At 40.0% G+C, this 27,752-nt stretch overlaps 1 protein-coding gene across 1 annotated transcript in view; it reads right to left on the bottom strand.

The window, feature by feature from the left end:
- LOC150083142 (glutamate receptor ionotropic, NMDA 2B-like) overlaps positions 1–24,565 on the bottom strand; it is a 350,422-nt gene extending 325,857 nt beyond the window's left edge. Inside the window, exon 1 of the mRNA XM_090377838.1 lies at positions 24,398–24,565. The gene's annotated coding sequence lies outside the window, so the exon portion shown is untranslated. The remainder of the gene's footprint in view (positions 1–24,397) is intronic.
- Between the last annotated feature and the right edge of the window lie 3,187 nt (positions 24,566–27,752).

Below are 27,752 nucleotides of genomic sequence, written 5' to 3'. Positions count from 1 at the left end.
GATGTGGTGTGAAGGACAGATTCCTATCGAGCATGACTCCCAAATGTTTTAATTCCGTTGCGAGTTTGACGGTTTTCCCCTGGACTTTGATTTGGGGAGGCCTCCTAATATCTAGGTTCCCCCTGAGTAGGACTGAACATGTCTTGGTTGGAGAAATTGTGAGTTTGTTGTTGTCAGCCCAGTCTTGCAGGATAGTGACTGCTCTATTTGCGGAGTTCTCTAATTGTGCTCTGGAGTCCTCAGCAAGCATCAGAATAAGATCGTCTGCATAAGCCTGGGATGTGACGTTTCCAAGGTTGAGATTTAGGAAGCTGTCTAGGACGACATTCCAAAGAAGAGGGCCCAGAACGGAACCCTGTGGGCATCCTCTGTGTATCAACCGTGATATGGAGCAATACGGAGTAGTGACTGTGACTGATCTGTCTGAGAGGTATGTACTGATGCATTTGTATAGATTTGCTGGCAGATTAGCCTCCCGGAGCCTGCCGAGGACACTTGGCCACCAGAGAGTGTCAAACGCCCCAGCAAAATCTATTGCGATGACGAGGAAGTACTTTCGGTTGGTTGTGGTTGCGGCGTTAACAATATTTTCCAATGCATCTACGGTGGAGTATCCTTTTCTGAACCCGAACTGATTTCGGGATTGAAGGCCTGCGTTTGAGTAGTGAGTTTCTATCCGATTTCGTAGAAGGTGTTCCATCAGTTTGCTCAGTACAGACAGTAAGGCTATGGGTCTGTAGGACCCTGGGAGATCCTGCTGCTTTGTTGGATTTTTGAGGATGAGCCGAAGCGTTGCCGTTTTCCAGGTGTGTGGGAAATAGCCTTCTTTTAGGCACTGGTTAAATAAATTTAGTATTTTTTCTGGGATAGTCTCAACTGCCTTTTTTACGATTTCTGGCTCTAATAAGTCTGCACCTGGTGATTTCCTGTTTCTTAGTTTGGCGGCTGCAATGTCCAGTTCGATCCTAGTAAAGGGCTCCTCCTCTTCGATTGTTGTGTAGGTACTATTTCTTAGGCAGAGCGATGTTTGTTCTGGGGTGGTTGGATCCAGGTGTTTCTGGAACATGGCATCTAGGATATTATTGATGGATTCCTGCCACGTTTTGGTGTACTCCCCTTGTGGCTTCTTGGTTGTGGGGATGACTTCGCCTCTGGGGAGTTTATTTGTGGTCACTCTGTAGACCACTCCCCAGGGGTTTTCGTTTCCAACTGTGGATACTAGGTGCTCCCAGGAGCGTTGTTTTCGTTCACGGATCTTTGCTGTATATTGATTCCTGGCCGTTCGGTACTGTTGTCGTAGTGCTTCCACCTCTACTGCAGGCCAGCTACGCCTGGCACGTTGAAAAGTTTTTCGGCAGGTGTTTACCACACGTCTGAGTTGTTGTAATTCTGGGGACCACCAGGGAACAGCTCCCGGAGTAGGTTTTTTCCGCTTTATGGAATTGTTTGCTGCATCTGTGATAAGCTTGACAATTTTAGCTTGGTGTTTATCTGGGTCTAGTCCTTCTGTGTCAAGTGCTTGAGCAGCTGTACGTAATGACTCCTGGAAGAGAGGCCAGTCTGCCTTCTCAACAGCATATCTGTGTTGCATTTGTCTATGTACCATTTGTCTATTTAGTTTCCGGTTTAGTTGGAAGGTAATTGTTCGGTGATCAGATGAGGTCCAGTCTTCTCTGACAGTCCAGAATGCAATGTGGTCCGCTAGAGATCTGGTAGCCAAAGTAACATCAATCGTGGCCTCCCACATCGTGTTTGAAAATGTTGGTAGGTTGTTTGGTTTGTTAAGGATCATATAGCAACTGTTTGCCAGATACTCCTCCAGGTGTTGTCCATTTACCGCGCCACGTCGCTCCGGGGTTTCACTAAACCACGCCGGCGAACGGCAGTTTGCATCAGGTTAGGAGGTTAGTAGGCTACCTACTAACCCTGCCTTGAAGTAGTCGTGCGTCAGATTTATTTTATTTTTAACATATAATACACACAACAGGCATTCGCCCAGTTAAAGTGTATAACAGAGCAATGGTTTTACAAAACATAAAAATAAATGGTAGACTAATATACTTTGTACAATGAAAGTTAATTCAAACGGGAAAAATCCAATTCACAAAAATAAAAATGATATTCATGACGTCAAGTCCAGCGCTGTGTAAACTCGCAGAAAACAGTTTGCTGCAGGAGACATCATCACACACACACGAATAATGAGGACATCTTTAGCCCAGAACTCATCTGTCAATCGGTCAACTTACTCCAAACAGTTCTGTGAAATTGTTTCTTGTTCACAACCATATCCAAGTCAAACTTGTTCATGAGTGCCAATGTTCTTTTGAAGGAGTTCCTGGATATCTCTAATCTGGAGATACCGATGTGGAATGTAGTCTTCTGTCTAGTAGCCACCACTGGAGCGTGAAGGTCAATATGGCACAGAAGATCCGGCAGGTAGGTTGAACCAGCAAAGATGTGGTACAACAGTTTTAAATCAAGAACAGTTCGCCGAGTTTCCAGAGATTGAAGCATGAAGTAGGAATAGAGATTCCGGTAGAAGATTCTGTGGTAAAACATAGGGTTACGCCTGGAAAGATAGTGGATAAATTTCATCTGTAGCGATTCTATTTGCTGTATCAAGTATGCATAGTGTGGGTTCCATATAGGAGAAGAAAACTCCGCTATAGGGAGTATAGTTGTCTTAAGTAGGAGCACAGAGAACTGAGGATCTTGAAATCTGTACGTCTGCCGTTTAATGAAGCCAATTTGTTTTTTCGCTTGGTTTAATATATTCGTAACTATGTATATAAAGTGCTTAGCATCATAATACACAGCCATTTCTGAATAAACAGAAAATTTTTAAGGTGGCATCGTTTTAGGTTATATCTCATATTGTGAATACCTTCACAACGAGTTGCCATGATATTGCACTACTTCGAATAAGTAACGCTTCACCTAAGGAGAAGACTAGTGTTACGTATTCTCAGATAGGTACCACCACCCAGACAGTACTGTTTCAGGGCTATTTGGCCCTTCTCAGTGAGTGGGTAGGTACCCAAGTGATGCAATGATGGCAAAAACAGTTATGAAGTATAACTCCACAATATGAGAGATGCCTGATGGTGTATCTCTCATATTGTGGAGTTATACTTCATAACTGTTTTTGCCATCATTGCATCACTTGGGTACCTACCCACTCACTGACGAAGGGCCAAATAGCCCTGAAACAGTGCTGTCTGGGTGGTGGTACCTATCTGAGAATAAGTAACACTAGTCTTCTCCTTAGGTGAAGCGTTACTTATTCGAAGTAGTGCAATATCATGGCAACTCGTTGTGAAGGTATTCACAATATGAGATATAACTTAAAACGATGCCACCTTAAAAATTTTCTGTTTATTCAGAAATGGCTGTGTATTATGATGCTAAGCACTTTATATACATAGTCTAAATTTGTTCGCAGCTTGAGGCTCTAGCCCTAAATGCGCCTTAGTATATTCGTAACATGTTTACCAAACCCACATGTAGCGGTAAAAGTAACTCCCAGATCTTTAACTTCGTCAACTCTGGAAATCGGCATCTCCTTGATGTAATATTCATTAACTAAAGTCTTAGTTTTCCTCGTAGCTGCAAAGGAAATAGAGCTGCATTTCCTAGGATTAACCTCCAAACCATTCAAAGCAACCCAATCAGAAAAAGAGTTGAGAGCAGCCTGAAGGTTAACTGCATCATCTTGACTGCTGATACGTGAATATAGTTTCACATCATCGGCAAACATTTAAAAGAAATGATATAGAGAGAGAATTGCTTAGGTGAAAAAACGAGTCTGATCAAATTCATTGAAATTGTCTGGTGTTCGCTATATATCTCGTGTGACTGGCATTCCCTGGAGCATGGCAGATAAAGCATTAAATGTAGGCCCATACCTGTTTTCTTCAAATCTTCATCGACTGGAACCATAAAACTATCAAAGTCATCATAATTTCAACCCAGTGGATGATTGAAAAATTGCGCAGAATTGAGAATGAGAATTTTACATCTTATGGATTAAAGAAGCCCATTTTAACTTTGATAGAATTCAATTGGCACAAATTCTTGAATTTACTCTACAGAAAACAAACTTACAGCATTCCTACGGGCACATGATTGCCAGAAAAAGCTTTCGCATCCACGTCGAATCATTCCACCTATTAATGTCACAGTATACACCCATTTGGCTTTGCATTACCAACGCCCCCCCCCCTTAGGTAGGAATGGACTCATCTGTAACGCTGGTGAAGGATCAAACTCGGAAACGGCTGATATAGATTGTAGTCGGCACACGAAACAATTAGATTTTCAGTGTCTGCGATGAACAATGGGTCGGCGTCGAGATCTTTCAGACTTCGAAGGTGGAATGATAGCCGTAAGTCGTGCAGGTGCCAGTATCTCGACAACAGTCAACATGGTTCAGTGCTCTAAATAAGCTCAAAATTTCCCCTACAAAAACTAATTTCATGGTTTTTCGAAAGCAATTCAATTATGGCAGACCTCCCAGAGTTATCCTAAATGGCTCACAAATCCCCTACGTATCCAGCACCAAGTACTTGGGACTTACAATCGATGACAAACTAAACTTTCATACTCACGTATCCAAAATTTCTGAGAAAATTAAAAACTTCACGGCTGGAATTGCAAGGATTTCCAAAAAAGAATGGGGCCTCAGCAAAACGACGTTGTCTTTATACTATAAGACTATCTTCCTACCGATTGCTGCGTATGCAGCAGGTGTTTGGTTATGGAGGGTCTCAAAAACTAAGATCAGGACTAAACTTCTTTCATTACAGCGTTCCATGTTGCTCACACTTCTACAAGCTCCTAGGACAGTGTCCAATAATGCTCTACAAGTTCTAGCAGGAACCCTGCCTCTGGATCTTTATATCTCCTACAGGGGTATGATCTACAATCTCAAAAAAGGAATTTCTGTAAATATTTTTAACATTGTAACAGACCCTGCGAACAGAATAAAAGAGGAAAAACGAAGACTCTGGAAGGAACTCACCGCTGTTTGGCAGCAAAGATGGGCTGAAAAAGTGAACACGGTGAAGTCACACGAAGATACATTTCAAATGTTGAATTCGCATCATTACTCACAGTCTCAAAATGGTTTGTGCCTAGCATGACTACATCATATTTAATGACTGGCCACGGATCGCTCAGGGCCAAACTTTTCGAAAGGAGCCTTGAGCCTGATCCTTTCTGTCACTGCGGAGCATCTGAGATATGGCAGCACGTTCTCTTTGAATGTAATGATTATTCGAATGAAAGACAGGTACTGCTGAGTAAAATAAATACTCTCTCAGAAAATAATGTACATTTGCTCATCGAAAATTCTGATGTCTTCACTACATTTCAACAGTTCTCTGCGGCAGTTTTCAAGAAAAGACTTGCGGCTAGAAACTCTACTGCGGTGTCATAATGATCCAGATTAACTCACTTTTGGGAAGAACATATCGGAAGATAGCCATCAACGCAACAGGAAATGACAGGTAGACCCCTTTCTCCTCTAAGTGATGCTGGATGGGATTCCAAGAAGCTTTGTGTACAAACGCGCCTAAATTATTAGGAAGCTAACCTCGAAGAATTGTATATAATTGCTTAACGTACAGTTAAGAATACCCATACTTCTGCGCACCCCAACACGCTTCTCTCTCATGAAATCTTATTTAAAAAGAAAAAAAGAAAAAAATAAATAAAATAAGATCTTCTCCCCATAGGATGAATCCTGCAATAATCTGAAATGCCATCAAGCCTGCTCTCTGACTCATGTAATGCTACACGTATAGAAAAACCTTCTGCAAGAACGCTAGTGTTACTGCGAGTGCTTTAATGCATGCTGGGAACTTCCTCTCCTGCCTAAAGCTCAGGAATACTATGTGAACTATCTACATGGAAATCGCCTTGAGGAACTTCTATAGCCCTACTCTACAAGCTCAGTTCTACCGGGGAAGAAATTAAATGAGACTATATTTCCCGAACAGTTAGACTACTGGACAGTCTTTACAATTGTATAAAACAGAAATACATGTAACTATTGGTAAGTAACAACTAATGTTGCTGTAAAAACGACCGTAAATAATTCTCAAATTCTGTTGCTAGAACTGTCAAACAGAGAGAGTGGTAAACCTCACTGTAATGTAAATAATGTAATCAATATTAGCAGTTTATTTTCTTGTTAATGCTAAACTTAATAGGATAACTGATATATAATGCTATCGATAACTGCAGGGTTCTTTAAAAATGTTTCTCTTGGCTGTGTGACTTCAATGGGTTTTTGGAGCTCCAGCCTTGTTTTTTTTTTTTTTTTTTTTGCGGGCTCTAGGCCTGGGCAGCCTGTGAGCGGGATAGCGGGCACCCACTGGTATTGCACTACCTCCAGTGGGTGCGGGATTTCGTGCACTTTGGCATGTAAAAGGTTTTAAAAAAAAAAACCAGGCCTGGCTACTCGTGCCTGGGGACAGGCACCAGACAGCAGCTGCACAGGTGTTGGCTGCTCCTTTGCAGAGGTCCTACATTCAATACAGATCCACTAGGTGGAGATGGGCTATGCCTAGGGGCCACCCTTGATACCAGGACACACACACACACAAGTGTTTTGTACTGTGTTTCCTCAACTGTATTGTGAATAAAAAATATATATATATGCTAGGGTAATTATATATATGAGAATGAAAATGTACATAAAATTGTTTATAGATTATTGTTTATGTTTCTTGAAATTGTACATAATATTTGGGTGTGTAAATAAATGAAAAAAAAAAAAAAAAAATGAGTGCTCCCGTCCTGGTTCGTCACCAGTCTGCCTTGAAAATAGCGGACGAACACCAGCTAATGGTCACAAGTGGGCCATCCACTTGTAGTCACGCGCATGTTGAGCGTCGTGTGTCTCGTCTGGTAACACAGGAGCGACGCAGCACAGCGGCCCAGCTACAACGTAGGAACAGCAAGATTTTGCGTACGCATAGACTTTAGTGTTTAGTGTTACAGGTCAAGAGGAACCGGTGGTTCCCCAACTTCCCGTTTTGTACTTTGTGTCGCAGAACAGTCTCTGTCAAAGACAGATAATGAGTATTATTTTGTGTGGTTTGCGTAGAGTTGTATCCACAGACTGCACGACCGTTGATCATAGACTATATTTCGTATAGGCTATGATCAACGGTCGTCAGGGCACTCCCATGTTCACTGCGCAACACAGAAGAAACTGCCTTACACAGACACTTCAGCAATAACACTGGATCACCTACATGAAGAAATCTGTCACTTGGTCTAATGAATCCCGTTTCCAACTCTATCATGCTGATGGGCGTATCGGCATTTGGAAAAAGCAGCATAAGGCCATGACATCTGGATGCACTGTTGTCGTTCCACAGGCTTCGACAAGTGGCGATGTTATGGCTTTGGCAATGTTTTCGTGGCATGCCCTGGGTCTTCTCGTCACCGTTAACAAATGGCTCAAGGAATGCCTACATTTCTATCGTAGGAAGTTCCGCTAGGTGGCTTGGTGGGTGAAGTCACTTTCTTTTCTGGCTCGTGTTTATTCGTTGTAGTATTTTATTATTTTCTGAACTTTATGTTAATTAGTTATGCTGTGCCTGATTCTGGATCGCTGTACTTGATGACTAAATGCTTCTTTATACTGAATATTTATCCTAAAGTAAGTTATTTTTAAACTTAATTTCTTCATCGCTATCGCTGTAACAGCGATAGCGATGCAGAAATTAAGTTGTTGCCATGCTGCTCCGCGATTGCTTTCTTTCGCCAATTTGAACCTTCACCTCGACAAATAAGTGCTTGAGGCGGTGACCTACTTTCTAAAAAGAGTAACAACGCTTGCCACAGAAAAACCTAAGGTTTAAATTTCTAAAGGAGACAAGAAGATTAGTACAATAGATTAGAAATTTACTTGCTTCTGCTGTAGTCAATTGCCACCCCCCTCTTTTCTGGTTGGCTGCAGAAACCTAACATATTTTCTAACTTTTGTCAGTTCAGCATAGTTTTAATTTTAATACTGTACTTGAAAAGAATAATCTGGCTAAATAAATATCTTGTCCTAGTACACTCAAATACATACCAAGTAATGGGTAGGCCCACCTTTCGCCAATATAAGGGCAGTCAGACGGCGACGAATTGAGTCCACTAGTCCACAAAAGCGTTCCAAAGGTATTTCCATCCATGCTTCTAGCACCGCTGTCCATAATTCCATCGGATTCCTGGATGGAGGATACAAAGCTTGAAGGGACGTTTCCACAGCATCCCAAAGATGCTCCACAGAGTTTGTCCGGTGAACGAAGAGGCCATTCCATGGTGGTAAAATCTGCAGAACGCTCTTTGAACCATGTTCTAATCACCACGGCTCTGTGGGGAGGTGCACTCTCCTGCTGGAAAAGTCCATTGCCCAGTGGGTGCACGATGAACATGAATGGATGTAGATGGTCTGCAAGGATGGACGTGTAACTTCGACCGTTCAGAGATGCGTCTAGATGTACCAGTGTCCCCAACGTGTGCCAGTTGAACACGTCCCAGACCATTACCGACCGTCCACCTGCCTGAACAGTTCCTTGTTGACATGACGGGTGCTTAGCTTCGTGCAGTTCCGCCAGATACGCACCCTCCCGTCCGCTCGAAATAACTAGAATCGGGACTCATCGGACCAGGAGTTCAGTCTCCAATCATCCAAAGCCCAATGCCAATTTTCTTTCGGCCAGTTGAGGCGTAGCGTCCTGTATCGTGGTGTTAGCAATGGGACTCTGGTGGGTCCGCGGGTCCTACTGTGGCTAATGATGGCCTAGTAGACTTGGTGGAGACGTTTATACCACCTACCTCGTTGAAGTCGGCGGTGATTTGTGCCACTGTCGCTCTCCGGTTGGCTGAAACAATGCGAGACAGACGTCGAGGCCACGTTCATCCACCACCTTTCTTCGCCCACAGCGCTGTCCAAGATGAGATGTTATTCCGGAAATGGCGTATTCCTGATACACTCTTGATACTGTCGAACGAGGATGGTGCAATTATGTACCACCTTCGCAATAGAGTGACCCATGCGTCGGGCCACGCTATCATCTCTCTTTCAAAGTCGCGTTATCTACAACGTTTATCACGACTGACATCGAATTACTGTCTACATGAATGCAGTGAACCTGTATACCTGCCAAGCAGTGGGTTTGTCCACTTGCGAGAGGGGTGACATCGTCGCTTTGCACAGGAATCTCATGGGTTCAGTGTATAACACTATACTGAAATATAAAGATTGAATTATAATCATTGTTTTAATAATCTACAGAAGCGCAGCTAGTAGTGAATGAGTGGGACAGTTTATGTAGTTGTAGGATTTTAGGTGGATCAGTGACTAAGGCAATATTAGTCCGCGTATATTGTCTCTAAATTACGTGTGTTCTGTGGTCGATTTTCTGTTTGTTGAATGAAAATCCTGAATTTCCGAGAGAAAAACCACGCTTGAGACCGACTACCTCAGCCACGTTGTGAAAAAAACCATAAAAATTGCTCACGTCATCGACGGGACTGGAACGCAAGTCTTTTCCACACGGTGTGGGGAAGGACAAGGATTCTACCAACTGTGCTACAGCTGCTAAGCGCAGCCTAAGCGATGCAGATACACAGCAGGTCAAGGTTCGTGTAAATAGAAACAGGGAGGAATAGGAATAGGGTAAAATTGTATTACATCACTGTAGATGGAAGCTGCAAAAGCACACTTGGAATATTGTGTCTAAGTAGGGAGACAGCACCTAAAAAAAAGACGTTTCTGGAGAGGGCTCAAAGACTGGCAACCCCTGTTGGTGAGATCTGCAAAAGGGTGCCAGTAAGAAGAAAGAACTCGAATGTGGTCTGCAGCATTCGGCAACCAGCGATCTTAAAGGGAACCTATTGAGATAAAGAATGATCTGAGAGGGAATAGTAAAATAAATGAAGTAAATAGTTTTGTTATTAATCACTAGAATAATTTAGCCCCGATTAGTTGAGGCTGACAGCTTCAAGGAATTCTAAAGTTACCTGGACAGCCAGCAACGTTAATAAACAACCACTTATGTGTTGCATATAAGTGGTTGTTTATTTTGTTTTAATTCTTACAGAGTTTATCGTTTAAGATTTGTTTATTATTGTTGTTTGTGTTTTATTAATTTTAGTTTTTATTCTTTTATTTAATTAATTTATTTATTTTCGTTTATTTATGTTTTCTGACCAGTGCAGAAGCCAGTGGCTTCCATGCACTTCCCTGCACCACCTGGTTTATAATTCCATTACTATACTTCTTGTTTGTTTAAGCAACGATGTATTCCCTTAACTGATGGTTAAGAGAACACATGAATTAATTAATTCCAATGCATTTACAATGTATGAGATGTATATTTTGCAAAAAATTTACATTGTTGCTCATCTTCAAACCCAACAATTTTTTCATCTTCATGACCAGACAAACAGTTCATGGAATTTTTTGCAAAATATACATCTCATACATTGTAAATGCATTGGAATTAATTAATTCATGTGTTCTCTTAACCATCAGTTAAGGGAATACATCGTTGGTTCAGTTAAGGGAATACATGGTTTAATTGACGAGCTCTCGTAACAGCCGTTCATGTTTTGCTCAATGTTCTTAAAGATTCCAAAATTATTATTATTATTTTAATTCTAAAGCGCTACTTTTTTAATAGTTGATTTCAATTTTCCTTTCACTTCAAATAATGCAAGCTACATATAACTTGTTCCTAATTCGTTTGGATGAAAGACACGGTCTTTAACAGAACTGTTTTTCTTAAATCTTGCCTTCTTAATTCATTAAGCTTGTGAATGCGGAGAAATATCTTAAAGAATCCCTACTTAAACTTTAATTTTCCATAACATTTGTCTTGCTTTGATCACAAAACTGCCCTGTTTTGATGGACGAGAATTTTAAAATCAACTAATAATCACGATATCGTTTTCGGTGCGCAGCGGTTATCTGCTTAGAAAGAGAAATTCGTAATTTGCGAAGTGCATGCGCTTTCGATTCACGTCCGCTGGGAGGGAAAACTTCATATCCTTGTGGAAAATGACGTCATAATCATCAGGAGCTTCGGTCCCGTCCTCTTCCATTTTACTTACGCTTTTGCAACAGCGTTAACAGTAGTAAATTTTGCATTTCACTCTTTCTGGTGTCAATCAGTGTACTAAACAACTACTGCAACGAACCGCATTATTGCCAGTGCACGTGGAAATGGAATGCATGCATTTTCTCCGTTTCATGATAAGTACTGTGTATCAGTTCTTGGAGGCTATTTGTTTAAACTATACCCGGTACAGGTAATATTGTAAGTGGTATAAGTTTCTACGAATGTCGTTAGTACAACCATCCTGTTCCCATACATGGAAGGAAACGCTGCGTGCTTGCTCTGATATTTATTCCGTCCGATTTCGCGAATCCATAGAAACTTAAATGGCTGTTTTCTTTATCCTACAACACAAATATGAAGATAGAATAAAGTAATATTGAACATTATAGAAAATGAAAAGAAATTAAAGCTGAAACCGTTATCAAATATCGAGTTGAGATTTTGGTTGTAGATTCAGCAAAGAAGCAGCCAAGGCAAATGGCGTTCGATATTATCTGTATTCTACACTCGATTTTATTTTCCTGTTAATAGTAATAAAAATCCTGATTAGAGCTGGGAGAAGAAAACTATTCTATTTTAGCTCGAACCCGACTGCCCCAGGCCACGGTGTGGAGAAAAAATAAAGAAAAAACACAATGGTTGCTCCCTCCAAATTGGTGCCGAATTCTTGTATTTTCCGAAGATTTTGGGAGAAGAACAAACGCGGCCATAGTAGCCTCGATAGTCTTTTACTTGGAATGTTTCTTAGGTTCAGAATAATGACTTTCAACAAAATCCAGCTTCTCGCTTGTACAGTCTGCTCGCAAACGCAGAGACACCAATAAACGTCACTGTGACAAACAAAGAGCCTATTTAGTATTTCCTCTGACTGTATCTGTCTTGCTCATACACTTCATGAAAAATGATATCAAAGGAGTGGGAACATGCACCGCTGTCACTATCCTTACTGTCATCGACAAACACGAGATTTATTCTTTCACGTTTCTTCTCGAATAAAGAGCTTGAAACTAAAAAGCGCCTTAGTGGTTGTCACCTTTCTTTCTCTTCCGCGTTTTCACGCAATCATTTGATCGCTCTAGGCAGAATCGCTATAATAATAAATTTAAAGGTTCCTGCAATGATTTGAACTGAAGCGGAGAAGATGTTTTATTTTTGGTATTTATCCAAAGATTGTCGAATTTATATCAAACGGGTGCCATGGATGATTTTTCTGCAACTAATTCAAAATATAATCTAAAAATTAGTTCCTTGTTAATAATGTTTCTACTGTTTTTTTTTTTTTTTTTTTTTTTTTACTGTTGCGTTTCTGCAATTTCAAAGAGCCATTTCAATTTCAGTTTACAAACTATCAAAAAGGGTACTTTTATTACAATTCATTAGTGTCTTTTGAATTTCCCCCTCCCAAGCATTAACTTCCTATGAATTATTATTCTTAATTATCAATGGTTATCTGTAATAGAAAATATTGACACCTTGAAATTTAGAACTACTGAAGAATTTTATTTTCTGAGTTTTGTATCTGTAACTCATACAGTATAAGTAGTTCTTCACATAGACAGAAAGATTTTATTATTAGGTTATTTCTCCCTTGAGGAGACATCCCTGAGACAGTCATTGGCTAAGGTTGTGGGTTATATTCAAAGGTTTGAAGCAAACCCCATGAGCAAAAGGTTACATGGTCCATGGGACGTTCACCCTGAAAGGTTTTTGTACACATTTTGACATACATATGAAATTAGGTTTGTATTTAGAATAATGAGAAGATATATTCCTGCTCTCATCCATCACATGTTCGGCCACAAACCTCCATACCTCCATAGTGTACTTCCTGGACGTTCCACGATCACCAACCTCTTGGACACACTGTTCAGAATTGAAAGTACCTTAAGCAACAAAGAGCAACTGGATATTGTGTTTCTCGACATTAAGGCGGCCTTTGACAATCTGTCCACCCATGCATTATGTACCATACTGTGCAACTATTTCAAAATCTCTGGCAACATCTTAGTTCTCCTTAGGAAACTCCTTCAGTCCAGGATCATATGGATCAAAAATCAAAACCATAATCACCACATTCTCTGCTCCAGAGGGCTCCCCCAAGGGGGCGTTCTCTCTGCCGCCCTCTTCGCCGCATCTCTAGAACCCTTCCTATCAAACCGTACTAATTTTACCACCTACGCAGATGATATTAAGTTCTTCGTCACCACAAAATGCCCCCAGTCTCTCCAGTCTATTACTGTGAGCTCCAACCGACAGCTACATGAACTGGAAAACTACCTTCATGCGATTGGGCTCTCCATTAATAAAGAGAAAACTGCACAACTCTCTATCACCAAGAAGAAAAATACCAACGATGTGGACATCATTATTGCGAATTCTCCAGTTAAAAAAGTCACCCAACATAAAGATTTGGGTATCATCTGGGACAAAGACCTCACCTTCTTGCCTCACTTTAATGCCACTCGAACGAAAACATATTCGGCTTTATGGGCAGTAAAACAAGAGATCTCCAACTTCCATAACCCGGACCTTATCATCAAATACATTCTTCGTTGTATTTTCCCAATTCCATTATATGCATCGACTATATGGTCCTCAGCACCCTCATCATACCAAGCCAGGTTCCTCTCCCTGGAATTCTGGATCTTGAAATGGCTAAATAGGGTTGCCGGCTTAACACCTACAATCTCAAAATCTGTTCTGGTCACCAATCTTAATACGCTTCCTTGGAGGTATCACATCATCTCTAGGAACCTTCTTACCCTCTCTCAGCTTCTATCCGGAAAACTGAGGTCACCCGATATTTGGGATATCATCGCCAGATCGTCCGACAGGAGAAGATGCCAGTCCAACACCTCCCCATACAGATCGAAGCTGCGTAACATGTCCTCCTTGGACAACATGTTTCCACACAACTCCTTCCAAATATTTAACAGATTAGCCATAGACGCTGAGAAACTTTGCAAGGACAGAACCTACAGATCTTCCATTCTTGCAGACATGTATGCCTTAGTCATGCTCTAGGTGGACTCTCTGTGATACCGCAATATCCACGCTTCGATGTATCCGGATGCACTTTTATTTGTTGTAACTTTATGTTTTTGTACTTGTTGTAACTTTATGTTTTTGTATTTGTTATAACTTTATGTTTTTGTATCTTCACCAGTGGCTGTTTAAGGCCGTATATTGTATCTGGCTCTGTATACAATGCATATGTCTGTATTTTATGTTTTTTCTCTGTATATAACTCATGTCCTCTAGCTGCACAGCTGTAAAAGGACATTTCTTCGGAAATAAATTGATATTAATAATAATAATAATAATAGTTAAAAAGGGTGTCATAATTTAATGTAGTTTTGAGCCGAGTGGATATGCAGTAAAGTTGCACTAGCCGATACGAGTCGGCGAAGACCTGCAAGCTGTAGGCGTTGTATTTACAGAGCTCATCCGATTCAATTCTAAGTCAATTAAAGAATTCAGTCGTGTTTGCTGGAGAAAAGAGCGACTTAGGTTGTCCAGGTGATCACTCAAGCAACTCGCACAACCTGTAAGTACTCCCTTGCAATCATCGTAGACTTCGCTGGGGCCTTTGATCGACTATGGTGGCCCAGTGTTCTTCGGAGGCTTCGGCAATCAAATGTTTCCAACAACAGTTTAAGGACACCAAGTTACCAACAGATTCCAGACAGTGACTAGGTACATCGAACGAGGCTGTCCGCAGGGCTCTGTGCTTGGCCCATTCCTCTGGTCTATTGTCCTGGATGAGTTCCTGGCAGGTGTTGAGCCCTAGGCCTTCGTGGATGATCTTGTTCTTTTGATATGTGCTAACACCGGGGCGACCCTGGAGAAAATGGCAAATGGAGCACTGGTAAAACTCCAGAACCGGGCAGCCCTGCACAACGTTACCATTTCAGGAGAGAAAACAAAATCCATACTCCTTAAAGGCAGGGTACAAATCACAAGACCACCTACAATAAAATTAAAGTTTACACCCATACGACTGTACACTGAAGTCAAGCTCTTAGGTATCTTCTTAGACTCAGGGCTTACCTTCCACCACAACTTAAAGTATCTAGCCAACAAAATTCAAAGGTACAGTGCTATGATAAGGCGGGTCAGCAAGGCAGACTGGGGTCTGAAGCACGAGGCTCTTACTCTCATATACCAAGCGGTACACGTGTCAATTGTGTGTTATGGTGCCTTCATCTGGTACCGAAAAGCCATCCTAGCAAGAAATAAACCTAAGCTGGATTCAGTCCAGAGGTTCATGCTCCTTTCAATTTGCCGGGCATGCCGCACCGTCAGCACCCCTGCTCTGCAGGTATTAACTGGATGTCAGCCACTATACTTAGAAGTGGTTAAAAGAGGACTTTTTTATCATTTAAATAATAAATAAATAAATAAATTTTCTGTTTATACTCCGGGACAACCAAATGGTCAGAGGAGTTAAGGAAGGGAGTTCCAACCAAACTGCTTAATTTTCAACTTGACACCACAAACGGCACCAGGCAGGAAAGCAACGGATACCCCAACATCTACAAGAGATATGGCAACATGACTGGGACACTACAACAAAAGGGGTATTCACAAAACGATTCCTTCCATCTATAAGTTCAACTCACCCAGAACCTCCACCCTGATTTTCGCCTGGCCTCCACGTAACCTTTATCATCACCGGCCATGGATCCTTCCAACAAAAAAACTGACCGCCATGGGAATCGAGAATGATCCACGTTGCCACTGCGGCAAAGAGGAGTCCTGGGGGCACCTCATGTATGAGTGCCCCAGCTACGACAACATTAGGCTTAAATTGCTCACCAGAATACAGAGAAACATTCGCAATCAAGAATTCACTCTCTTACTCGAGGAAGATATCTATAAGGTATTAACCACCTACGCACAGGAAACATTTGCACTTAGGCGAGCTAAGATTGCAGAACTCAGAGCCCAAGAACTAAACCGGACTGGCGTGGGATAACTCGCTATCCCCCCAGAACAACACAGACATGATCATACTAACCCTAATAAGGTAGGATTTATTGCAAGCACAATCCAAGGTGCGGGATGCTGGCACTCCTCGGAGTGCGGCATTTAAAAGTCATCGCAAACCCGAAATGAGTAGAATATACTGCTGGCACCGATCTAGGTAACGGGATTGCTGGCACTGACCACAGTGCGGGATCTACAGGCGCTATGCCATTGGCAATGACATAGGGGCACCTGTCCCCTGTGACTTTTAAACCCATACCCTTTCCTATACTTCTACCCTGAATTTATTCTACCCTGTCAACCCACCCAAATTCATTCCCCCTTCAATCCACTCTTCTTCTATGCCCCTCTCTCTTCTTTTTTTTTTTAATCTGTTACTTTATTTATTTATTTTTATTTTATTATTTTTTTTTAATTTATTTATATATATATTTTTTTTTTTTAAATTTATTTATATATATATTTATTTATTTTATTTTTTTTAAATTTATTTATATATATATTTATTTATTATTTTTTTTTTTAATTTTATTTATTAATTATTGTTTTATTTGGTCTCCGTCAGGAAGCTCAGGCAACCCTGGCGGAGGCTAGCCAGAGTATAATGGACAGCCTGGCTCACCTCCCAGTGGTGGTGGCTGCAGGCAACGTGGAGTTCCCTTGGGGGTTCCTGCGGCTAAGCAGCCAGAAACAGAACAACAGAACATAGCACTACTCTGTCACAAACCAGACACCACACTTGTCTGACTTTTACAGAGATTCTGTAATTCTTCACAAAGTACCATTGTGCAAATGTGAGAAACCACCGGTGGCGCCTTCCACAAAACACTATGCCGCTATGTCCAGGTGTTTTAGGTTGCTTTGAAAAGGAGAGCTTGTACCAGCATTCCCTGGGATTTCTCGATGAGAACAAAACAAACCGTCGATGCTGGAAGCGTCTAATCTTCCTGTTAGCAGTTGGACTAATATGAGTATGTTTCTTGGGTTAATTGCCTGTTTCCAGGGAGAATTACTGAGATTGGAAAGGAGGATGGATCGAGAGATACTAAATGGGTGATTCGAGCTCCTGTTCAGCCATCTCAAGAGACAGTATTCAATGCTGAGCTTTCAGTTTGCTCGGTGGGGCAGAAGAGACCAAATCTGTGGGATGGGAAGTGTATTTCAGGATATACGTTTTAACAAGGTCTGGGTTTCTAATGCCAGCTAACTGTTGTTTGGAAACCCAGAGCATATGTTTTTGCTTAGATGTAGTCAAAGTTCTGAGAGAACGATAGTCCCTCATCCCATTTTGGGCAAAGGTTGACGTGCGATTTAATCTTTCGTACGTCGCATCTGCTTGCCAGTATTGAGATATTGCTCCTGCTCTTTTTTCTTTGTAATTGCCATCTGGGCAGATTTGCTTGTTTTTAAATGTAGTCTATAGTGCTACACATTCAAGGTAATACTTTAGTTCATTTATTGTGTTATTAGCTGGTTGATTTGTTTGCTTAACTTGTTGACCTTCAGATCTGACGAAGAATTTCATTAGCATATATTATGAAGTTATCTTTATTGAATGTAAAAAAGGAATCGAGAGCTGCAGCAAATAATATTGAGGAAAACCTCTTCCCGTGACAGTCCCTCCGAAATGCAGTAATGAGCAATAAAACCGTCATGAGAGATTATGAGGCGCCTTTTCTTCAGAAAGTCGCATAAAATCTTAAGGAGATTGTCTTGTATTTTTAAGCAGTAAGATCGAATTTGTTGCAGATCCGTTATGGAGATATCAAAAGCTAAACGGATATATCAAGGAAGATAATATCGAACTGTTCTTCCATAACCAACCACACATGTCGCGTGGTTAACAACAGTACTTATAATTACGATAAGCGTACTATTGTTGATGGATAAGCTGATTGACTTCCAGGAAGCCCATGAGTCTGTAGTGAAGAAATCTTTCGAATAATTTTGCAAAATTTGAGAATAGAGCTATTGGACGAAAATTGTTGATAAAGATGCAGTGTTTCCCCTTAGGAACAATGACTGCTTTTTTGAATTGAGACGGGAATTTACCAGATTTAAAGGAAAGATTGATGTAAATATACATCAGTGGTGTTAGAATTGAGTTAAGGACCTTTTACAGCAGAACAGGAGATATTTCATCAAAGCCAGGGGCTGCCTTTACTTTTAATTGATGTCCTGCTTCTAAAATCTCTTGATCTGAGAGTGGAGCGAGAAGAAAAGAGCTCCTCATTGAGTGCTTGACAGATTCTCTCCTTGCATTATCTCTAGAGTCAACTTCGTCTTTAAGAAGGTTATTTACACTTGAGATAAAGTGATTACAGAAGGCTGCAGCTTTTTCCTGGTCATCTGAAATGAGTACCTCGTTCTCAACTACATCTTCAATGTAGGTCTGTGATTTCGTTTTTCTTCCAGGTAGTAGCTTGTCCAGGACTGTCCACGTTTCCTTGCTTGTAATGACGCCTTTAAGTTGGGAACTATAATATTTCTTTTTCTCCGACCGAATACTGTCGGTGACTTTGTTTCTGTATGTTGTGTATTTGTTTTTATCCGCCTCCTTTCATGTTTCTCTAGCAATTCTTGCAAGTTTGTCCCTTTTCTTTAGCATGTTACAAATCTTGTTTGAGATGAATGGACATAATTTCCATCTTGGCCTAGTGGTCTTTTTATTCCCTGGGATCCTGATGTATGATGCGCACTTTTCGTAACTATTTAGGATTTTCTCAAAGAAGAAGTTCGTCGCAATTTCAGGATCATCTGTAGCAAGAACCCCATCCCACGAAGACTGCTTGAGGTCATAACACAGCTGTTTGAGAGAGCCTGGAGTGACAGATCTGTAAGTGTGCATGATATCTTCCACAATTTCTTTATTTTCGATTACCATTAAGATGGGACGATGATCAGAAATGGTTGCATCCAGTACTGCATAGGTTAGTGAGCATTCCCCAATTGTGAAGTCAAGAAGGGTATTGTGGACGCTCCCATTCTAGTCGGGATAATTCCGTCAGTCAGAAGAGAAAACCCATTGGAAGAAATGACATCTAGGAGGTCTTGCACTTGAGAGAAAGAGCTTTGAAGTATGTTAATATTGAAGTCTCCCATCAGCAAAAGACTAAGGGATTTGCTTGTGAAGTGAGATAGAATATTGTCAAGAGTTACAAAGAAACTGTTGACTGAAGCTGAGAGAGGTCGGTATAGACACCCAATCACCAGAGAGGCAATGCGGATAAAAGTGATTTCACAAGCTTGATCAGGCAGATTTGTGATAGGACAGGCAGAGCATCGCAGATTATTGTGAACGTAAATAGCAACTCCACCCCCTTTAGAATCACATCTGCAACTGTGAAAGAGAGCATAGTCTTGAAATCGGATTGTAATTTCAGGAGAGAACCAGGTCTCAGTAAAAACCATCAGGTCTGGATGGAGATTCTATAATGTCACTTGAGCGAGAATTCCATCATTATGTTTTACAAGACTGTGTGCATTCGTATAGAATACAGTAATTGAATCTTTTGATGCTGTAGTAAGGCATAAGTTATTCGGTTTAATTTTGGCAAGTGATATGGCAGAAAGGTATTTTCACTAGAGTTAGAGTCATTCAAATTCTGGTAGGATGAAGAGATAGATGAATCATTTATAGAGGTTCTTCCCAGTTGAGATTCCAGAATATCTACGAAATGCTCGAATTATCATTCCCGTTGACTAGTTTCGATAGCTAAGTCACTGTCTGATGACATAGTACCAGGAAGAGGGGGGGACGTCCATAGAAAGGCCGAATAATGGCTTCCTCAGGCCAACAGTGATCCTTTAGTAATAGATCAAAATCCGTTTGTTGACACTGAATATAGAAAGAGCTGTACGAATCGTGTTTGGAATTCATTTTTATTACGTTTACTTCTATCTGCAGTTGAGTTCTGATATGCAGCTCTACTTCTGTACCGCACAGTTGGGATTCGAGTCGCGAGACGAAAATACCCTTGGTTAAACTTTTAGTTCTAGGGACTGCTCTGATTGAAGAGTTGGTAGCTGTTCCCACAACAGCAGGAGTGTGTCGTTGTCTTCCTGTCTGATTAGAGGTAGATTGATTCCGTTGTCCTCTGATGTGATCTGCCTGCCTCCTGGAGGAAATGAAATCTTCTAGGAGTGAATTTACAGATCGATTGCCATATTTACACGATTTCTGAGATTGACTAGTAACTGGAGCATATACTGGAGGATGTGGAGGTTGCTTTACAATAGATGCTTAAGTGGCTTCTGCTATAAGAATAGGAGTCGGCTGAAATGTGGGATTTTCCATAGATTTCGCCAAGTTACTTGTAGGACTGAAGGTGGTGAATTGATCCGTGATTAATCTATATATAACGTGAGTAACGTGTAATCCTTGTCATTTAAATAAATACATTGCAATGATAAGGTATATATGCCATTCCAAGTAACCATCTACCCTCTCTCGACTATGAATACGGTGTATACAAATTCATCAATCTAATTATCCTGCCTCCTACTGCCCGATCAATACATACCATTCTACCCTGCAAATCTCGATGTAAATTCCTGAACTGTCCAAGTGCTTTAAAGATGAATCCCTTCTCTGTACTTGTTCACATGACTGAGGGGATTGAACAGCCTCTACATATCAACTAATCTATATTCAGAAAGATTGTTTCTTAGAACATGACCACCAGCTTCAATTTTCCTACACGTGGTGAGCAATTCCAATGATCTTATCCCTGACTGAGTCCTGGACACATTCACGGTCCCCTTCATGATAATTCCTTGTGCCCCTCACAGATATTTTCTCGGACTACCAAAAGCCCGATTCATTCAATTGTAGTATGTGGCGTATGCAAATTCGTCAGTCTAATTATCCTGCATCCTACTACTCAATCAATACCTACAATTCTTTGCAAATCTCGATATAAATTCCTGAACTGGACAAGTGATTAGTAAGATATGGTCGAGAGAGGGTAGATGGTTACTTGGAATGACATTCCTGAACTGGAACCCTTCCTGACATTCCTGAACTGGAAGCCTTAGTAAGAACCCTTCGCCGTGTTCGTGGTTCTAGAGTTTTAGGCGCTTCTGCAACTTAGGCCATATATAATATGTCTCTAAATGGATGTGTTCTGTAGGGGATTAGCTCTTTGCTGGACGAAAAAAGTAAAAAAATAAAAAAACATTCTACCCTTTCTAAACATTCGACCGACTAAAAGATCTTGAAAAATTCCTCGTGTTATCGACGGGATTCGAACTCTGGTCTTTTCCACCTGGTGTGAGGAATAGGGCGATTCAAACAAAATGTGCTTCCCACCAGGCCTACGTGTTCGTTCAGCTTCAGTACAGCCGACATCTAATCCTGTATTGATTTCCCCCACACTTTGTACAAATACCAGCGTCTTGCAAAAAATTGCCTACATACCAGCTGATAACATTAATTTGCATGCATAATGCTTTTTAAAATTAGTTCAAACCTCGAATATGTAATGTTCCTATCTTTATCCAAAAAAAGTATACTTAATCCAAGATCTGCCAAAATCTTTCCAGTTCTCTGCCTAATAATGTAATCCTTTCGCCTCTACACTATGGACTTATAAACAATCTGGTGTGGTGTCTACTGTTTCATTCTAAATCACGTATTGTTAGCACTGAATTCCCAGATTTCCAGCTATATCCTGAAAAAATCCAAAATGTAGTGACTAATAACGATTCTCAACATCCTGTAACAAACACAGTTTCCCCAGCTAGTGCCTGGTCTTTTAAGTGAAGAATCTTACTCCTCCTGTCCTTTGAAACCTTCTCACCAGTTCCACTCTTTGTTTTCAATCCTTCATTAAACTGATTCTCAACCCTCCATCCTCAGAACACGCTGCTCTATCTTAACTACTCTTTTTTTTCTAAATTCCCTGCAGAAGGTTCAATTTTCATTTGTTCTCTTGAAACACACTCGAAAGAGGTTCTTGCTCTCCCCTCCTTTCTAATCCTGTTTCCCGAATCCAACAGGCTGACTTTCATGTGTCCTAACTGATCTGCCTGCTCAAATCTCCAGTCAGCTTCTTCTGCTTAATTTCGTTTTCAAGCTCAATTTCCAGTCAACTTCTTCTATTTCATTTCGCTTTCCAGCTCAATCCATTCCCAAATCTAAACTTGCAATGCTGGGAAAACTACTAATGACAAGCTGAACAGTTCTCAACCTAGGAAAAAAGTTGTCTTTTTCAGGGCTGACCAGTGTTAATAATAAAGAAAACCATCTGTAACAGCTGGTATCTATAAATTTACTGAACAGCATTAAGCGGACGTGTGAAACAAATCCCAGCTTGTAATACGACTGTTCGTCACTTGATGACGACCATTTCGTCGCTATTTGGATCCGCAACATTGGATAATTAGGCACCTTTCAATGTAAGAGCTGATAATCAGTTGCGTTAAGCTTCGACAATATGAATGAGATAGTCAAAGGGCAATTTAAATGCAGTATGAATTTATAAGCTTTAAATTACGGAAAGTACATTTATGCAGCATTCTATACGTTATTATGGTAACGTATAGAATGTTGAATTCTCACTATTTGTATGATATTATATACCTTCCATAGATTGAAGCTTTATAGCTATAACCTTACAAGTATTATTGCTGTTTATTTAAAGTACGATGCCACGCACTCTCATGAGGTGATATTGCTGTCTTATACGAGTGGTCTAAAGCACCTGTCAGGTTTGACCTAGCAATGCAACTGTGATACGAAGAGGCATCATGAGACTTGTCATATGGTTGTGGAATTAAACTTCAAATTAAAGAAAATACTTAAGACTAGGTTAAGAGAGAATTTACGTCCATTTCAAAGTGTTATGCGGTCTAAAACACAGGATTTTTTTATTGAGAATACCAGTCACCACCATAAAATCTGGGAATGTTAATACCTTCTCCGAATCAATCATTTTATTAAATAAATAAATAAATATATATTAATCTAATACAACTGTAGGAATTTTGTGTTTTGTATAGCAAGATTTAAAAGAAATACTTCTTGGTATAAAGCACATTTCACGGAAAAATCGTTGCATATTGCATTTTAGTAAATAATTTTATGCATTGAAAGAAAGAGCTATATCCCATTTCAGAACCTGAACAAATATCGCTGTTTAAGATTTAGTTAATCACGCTAACCATAGGTATGGCTTTTATTTCACATGAACGTGAGTAGGGTATATTTATCCTAATACTAAGGGAAAGTTGTTTATTTTGTGGCTACTGGCATCCCTTGTATCGAAAAAGATGAGGTTTTATGCTCAATTGCTCAACAGTTCAGACAGGCTTCTAAACAACCATTTTGGCAATGCGTTGAGAGATTTGGAAAATAAAGTCCTGTGATTCCAGAGAAGCATTTCTATTCCCTTTCGACTTCTTCACGGAGTTGGCGTAGGCAACAGAGAAAGTAGCAATTCAACTCACTTCCAGAAAACAAAATCTCATTTTTAAGCCCAGATAGGCTTAACTTCATACTCTACAAACACTGTCTCCACGTATAGCATATTTTCTCGAACGCAATCCAGGATTTTCGTAGGACAGATTGTGTCTATGTGAGAGAATACACTTCGACTATACTACTCGCAAAAATGTTAATTTATTTATAAATATCTTTCCAACAAGTTGACTTCTCATTAAAGTAACAGTTGATGATCGCACGTTCACTTGATTTCTTTCTGAATTGCCTCGAGAATAATCTGCAACAGCTAGCAATATGCGAAGAATGCATTAGTGAGATTATTTCAGTGCAACACTGACAGCTTCAATGAACAATGAATTAGTTCAATGTGAGAACATAAACCAAAAACGAAATGTAGAAGAGAATTTTTTCCAAGTGGATCTAAACGAGTTCCTCAAAAACGGTTCAAAGCAAACTCATTCACTATGAGTATATATTTACATAATTTCAAGATAAACTGGAGAACACGACAGATCCATCTGGAGGGATCATTAATTATGGTATATTCTTATATCAAATAAACCGGATATGCCAGAGAGCAAAAAACGAAGAAAACTTGTATTTCTGTGCCATTCAATCTATTTATGTATTAATACACAAATAACATACATCAAATACACTGTTTTGCTCTTTTTGCATACAGGACATATTCATGTAGCGTAAGAAATATCTGGAAAGCTTCCTGTTTTCTTTCGCTATTAGATCTGTTTTCACTGCACTACGAAGTAATGCGCAAAACAAGAAAACTAAGTACAGTGAAGCTCTCTTTTACTGAAATAGTGTACAGGACACTTACCACGCTCGTAAGAGAGTGCAGTCGCCACCTTGTGTTCCTAGCAGATAGATAAACTGGAAAAGGCGTCTGTCGACGTCACCACTACACCGACTGTGCCGAGGTTTATTGTCGACCTCACCCGACAACACTCTTCGGCTGACTGCGGTTTAGCGAACTGTTGAACGCATCGCTCCTCGTCCTCCACTGACAACACACATCCAGATGCCGACTTCTTGCACATCTTGTACGCATGCGCACGCTTTACTGGGGAAACGATTATAGGCAGAACCTCATGCGACGGGAGAATAAATTGGCAAAGCGGCAAAGTCGCCACGCGCTCTACACTGCCTTTGTGATTCTATCTCAGCCGATTACAAAAACAATAAAAGCGCTAGACGAGCAGGATAATGTACCTGTTATTACACCCATGACTAACAATCAGCTGGGCGTCTAGAAAATTATGCACTGTCGACTACCGACACATACAGTGCCTTATAGTGGGATGCGACGTAATTGCTTCGTAATTTCTTCTTTGCCCTTCCTCGTCCCTTCTAACCTGCTTCTTACCTTAAGACATTGTATCCATAAATTTCTAACTTGGCTTGGAATAAAGTTAAACTATGAAGAAGCTGTATTTTTATTCGTCCCGTTGATAATAAGGGAAGATGGGAAACCCTGAATCATAAAAAATCTGTCATGGTAGCTTTGACAAGTGATCAGCTTGGAGCATGCCCCATTGTCATTCCTGTGTTTATTATAAATATATTATGTACACACTAGTTAAAATATCTGTCTAAAACAGAAATTAGGGACTTCATCACAAACGTATCTTTGGAACCGTTTTCTGAGAGGAAACTGTTGAATGGAAAAGAAAAAAAAAGATATGTGGCTTACAGCTGTGGTTAATGTTGTTGGTGGTGAAAGAACACTGGTGTTCAAAGAAAGTGCATCATCTAGAAATTTCACATTTCTAACCCTTTTTCGCGATGGTCTGTTACATTAATGACTAGCATCACAAATAGAAATATAAACAAAGATATTTATTAATAGTTAAGGCAAAGTAATATTTGACCGGTGCTTTCAAAATAATCCAAAACGAGCATTTGCAACTTTTATACAATAGTTTTGCTGAACACGACAATTATGGCTGAAATGTTATCAGAAGCCCTCAATTTGCTTCAGTTTATCATTTTAAATGGAAAATAAAATGAAAAGATCACCAGATGCAAACTAATATTTAGTTAAACCACTTTTGGCCCTGATGACAGCAACACATCCTCGAGGCATTGACGAGATCAATTTCTAAAGATAATCAACTGATAGTTCGTGGTTCCAAACACGAATTATGAAGTTCAAGAAGAGTCTGGTTTCTTTCTGACAACTGCAGATTCCACACGATGCGAACAGTTCTCTATAGGATTCAGGTCTGGGCTGTTTCTTGGCCAGCTAACGGTTGTAATGGACCGTTCTTCAAACCATTTTTTCACCTGTAACAAATGTAAACATATTACTGTCGAACCTCTAATGCAGAAATGAAGCTAAAGTAACTACAGAAGTGCCTACTTACACTTTTCGCCCGATGACAACGAGCAGAGTCGTCCTGAAAGATGCAGTTACTTGGCAGGTTGAAATGGTCTCTAATGGCTGGCAGCAATTTGCCTTCCAATATAGCCAGGTGTCCATTGTCATTTACAGAACCTTTTATAAACTGCAGGTGATACGAAATGCACCTCCATATCATTTGGCTGATACGGAATTTCACTGTAGACGCCATACAGTCTGGATGGTATTCTTCACCACGTCTACAGCGAATTGTTTGTCTCCCATCAGAGCCATGCACGTTGAATTTCTTCTCATCCGAAAAATAACTGACTTCCACTGCTCGGGGTTACATTTGACATGCTCCTTACACCAAATTAATCGGGCCTTTTTCATTTTTTGTACGAGGACGGGCTTCTTCTTAGGACGACGGGCTACAAGTCAATTTTTGAAGAGGCGTCTTCTGACTGTTACTGCACTTGCTACCACTCCTGTATGTTCTTCCCAGTCTCTTTTCAACTCAGACGAAGAAGCTTTACGGTTTTTAAGGCTAAGCGCTTCAAAAGGCGGTCCTGCTTTGACGTAGAGACTCGTTTTGAATTACCCTCTGGCATCGCAACAAGATGGTTCGACGAGTAGCTCAAGGCGCGAAATCTGCCATTTCCTACACACTAATTATATAGAGAATTTTTGGGATGTCTTTGCATGTGTTATTCTGATGTAAAACCCTTTACCTTAGACCAATATAAATGAGTTGGTTTGTAGTTTTTTATCATTAAACGATAATTAAAATACATATTAAAAATTAAAGTAAATACATAAAAAATAGATAAGAATAATGGAAAAACGTTTAATACTATAGCCATTTATAACACACTATTTAAAAATTTATTAAATGATCTTTAGCCAATTCAGCAAATTTTTCATTAAATAAACTAAAGATACATTTATTGGTTTTTGAAAAATGTAGTAATTAAATGTAGAAGTAAATATAGAATTAATAGTTTCCTGATCGCGTCACTATATAAACAAACAATTTATTAAATATAGCGAAAAGATCAGGGAATTATTAATTCTATATTTACTTCTGTATTAATATAATTTAATAAAGTAGAATAAAAAAGTAATCATTTCATTTGATTATTCTAAACAACAGCGTGACTGAAAATCCAGTACTATTTTTATATAGCCGAATTATTTGTACGCTCTGTGTATACTGTAATAAATTCTTAGTACTATTTTTAATTCAAGATTTTATACAGTATAATCACATAAATATTAGACTTATTCTAAATGTTATGATAATTCTAAAATAATAATAACATAACATCCGCCGTGGCACCATTCAAGCAGCAATGGTAGAAGAATCCTCTGCGGGGCATGCGTGGATATTAATCCAAATGCAGGTTACATTTCTAACGTTTTGATATATTGGCTTCATCGAAAAGACGTGAGGTGGCGCCTCCCCGCGAAGACGCGGTAAATAAACAACCAATTAACTCACTGATATCAACGACAGACAACACATATGGATTAAATAAATGAGTAAATAGCATTTAATTAAGGTTCTTATTTGTGAATCGAAGCCGTATATAAATTTGGCTATGATTTTTGGAGAAGTCCAAGTAATCTTCAGGAACAATAACTAAACATATGTTAGGAACGAATGCATTACACGTTTATGCCCAACAGAACAGTATTCAATCGTTGCTGCGCTATCCGGAAAAATATTTCTCTATCCACTGCCAGCAATGCGGAGGAGGAAAAGAAATGTTTAGAGTTGTATAAGTTTCTTTACTCTGCAGCTCACATGGACTAGTCTATCTTATGAAACAGC

This window comes from Mastigoproctus giganteus, chromosome 7 (assembly GCF_048544385.1).
Source record: "Mastigoproctus giganteus isolate SK-2022 chromosome 7, ASM4854438v1, whole genome shotgun sequence".
Lineage (NCBI taxonomy): Eukaryota > Metazoa > Arthropoda > Arachnida > Uropygi > Thelyphonidae > Mastigoproctus > Mastigoproctus giganteus.
Note: the sequence above shows the minus strand (reverse complement) of the source record. Positions and strands in the feature narration are given on the sequence as shown.